This window comes from Sceloporus undulatus, chromosome 5 (genome assembly GCF_019175285.1).
Source record: "Sceloporus undulatus isolate JIND9_A2432 ecotype Alabama chromosome 5, SceUnd_v1.1, whole genome shotgun sequence".
Taxonomy (NCBI): Eukaryota; Metazoa; Chordata; class Lepidosauria; order Squamata; family Phrynosomatidae; genus Sceloporus; species Sceloporus undulatus.
Genome location: NC_056526.1, coordinates 19,277,449 through 19,279,403, shown reverse-complemented (window position 1 = coordinate 19,279,403; position 1,955 = coordinate 19,277,449). Strand labels below are relative to the sequence as shown.

The window sequence follows — 1,955 nt, the reverse complement described above, 5'->3', positions numbered from 1 at the left end:
TTTTCTTTCATCTTCCTACAAGGGCTAATAAGATTTACCCACAACTCTGTGGATTGAATGTCATGCACTTAAGGACTTGTTTTGTGTTCCTTTAAGTCGTTTCCATTCTATGGATAGTAGAATCACTAGGAGGGTGTACAATGCCAGGGACGTAGCTAGGATTTTAGGAAGGGGGGGTCCAGACTAAGTGCCACCATTATAATGGGGCTTGAGTGCGGCGGTGCAGCAGCACACACCATTCATTTTTCTAATGGAAGGGGGGGTCCGGACCCCCAGAACCCCCCCGGCTACATCCCTGACAACGCACCAGGTGACACCCTAAGTGGCAGTGACACCACTGCTCCTCAAACATCTATCTTTTGGCAGAAACAGGCTGTGGCATTCATCTGCTTCTCTTTAAAATGCTTTAAGAGATGATGGGAGTGGGGTGAAGCTCAGTGGGGGGAGAATAAAGAGGCCCCAGAATTTTTTTAAATTAAAATTTCAAATTTCAAAATTCATAATTTATTGTTTTTTAAAAAATGAATATATATATGTGTGTGTGTGTATGTGTAGGTGTGTATGTGTGTGTGTGTGTGTATATATATATATATATATACACACACATACACACACACACCCACACCCACACCCACACACCATCATGTTTTAACCACAATTACTATGCATTATACGCTGCTTTCAGGATATGCTGAAAGCAGCGCTGGAAGAAGTGGCACTGCGTATCGGAAGAAACAATGCCACCGCCACATCACGCCGCCATGAGCACGAGCTCCATTACTTGTAATAGGACTCGAGCATACGCACTATTTTTTTAATGCGGGGGGGGGGTCTGGAATGGATCCCCTGCATAAAAGAAGGGTGCATTGTATATTACTGTATATTCCAGCGTATAAGACGACTGGGCGTATAAGACGACCCCCAACTTTTCTTGTTAAAATATAGAGTTTGAGATATATTTGCCTTATAAGACTACCCATCTTCCAAATCCAAGGAGGTAGCAGGCTGGTGGCAATCATGCCGGACGCAGAGCTCCCTTGCGGGCTCTGCGGAGGCCTGGGCCTGGGAAGGAGGGAGCAGGCTCAGCTTAACCCGGCATATAAGATGACCCCCCCAACTTTGGAGAAGATTTTCATGGGTTAAAAAGCTCTGTTATACTCCAGAAAATACAGTAAATACATTTAGGTTGTGCATATGCTATTTTAATTTGGAAGTATAATTTTAATTTTGCTAGTTGTGTATGTCACAACTGTTAGCATGACATTTAGTGTTATGTAGGAATTATGACTGATGAGTAAGATGAGTGCAGAAAAGCATTACTAAGGATTCTGTATGGTATGAAATGGGAGGAAGAGGTCAATGGGGGTTATACCAGGAGTTACCACACTGGGTAACAGCAACCCTAGAAAGGGCACTGCCTATAGAGACCCAAGATGAACCTATCATGGGGTTTTCCTGGCAAGATTTGTTTGGGAGGGAGATGTCCTTGTCTTCTACTGAGGCCAAGTGAGGGTGACTTGCCCAAGGTCACTTAGTGGGGTTCCATGGCTGCATGTGGATTCCAACCTTGGTCTCCAGAGACCTAGTCCAACACCACCACATCTACTTAAGGCCTGGCTCTATCCAATTACATGCCTAGTACAGTAGTCCCCCCTCCCATCAGTGAGTGATACATTTGAAGACCTGCAGGTGGATGCCTGAAATTGCAGTACCAAAACCTATAATAATATTTTCAGACCATTACTGACTGTGGGTAACTGAAACTGTGGAGAGCAAAACTGCAGATAGTGGGGAGGGATTATGTAATATTTTTAATTGTGGCTGACTAGGGGTAACTGAAACCATGGAAAGCCAAACTGCTAATAAGGGTAGTTCTTGTCTATCTTATTATACATATCTATGGAGATTATTGCACCACCCTTTCCCATCCTTTCCTCCTGAACTAGGTGTGGGAT

The 1,955-nt window shown here is 44.0% G+C and overlaps 1 protein-coding gene across 1 annotated transcript in view; it reads right to left on the bottom strand.

The window, feature by feature from the left end:
* LOC121930893 (voltage-dependent calcium channel subunit alpha-2/delta-4-like) overlaps positions 1-1,955 on the bottom strand; it is a 113,873-nt gene that overhangs the window by 70,480 nt on the left and 41,438 nt on the right. The window lies entirely within an intron of this gene.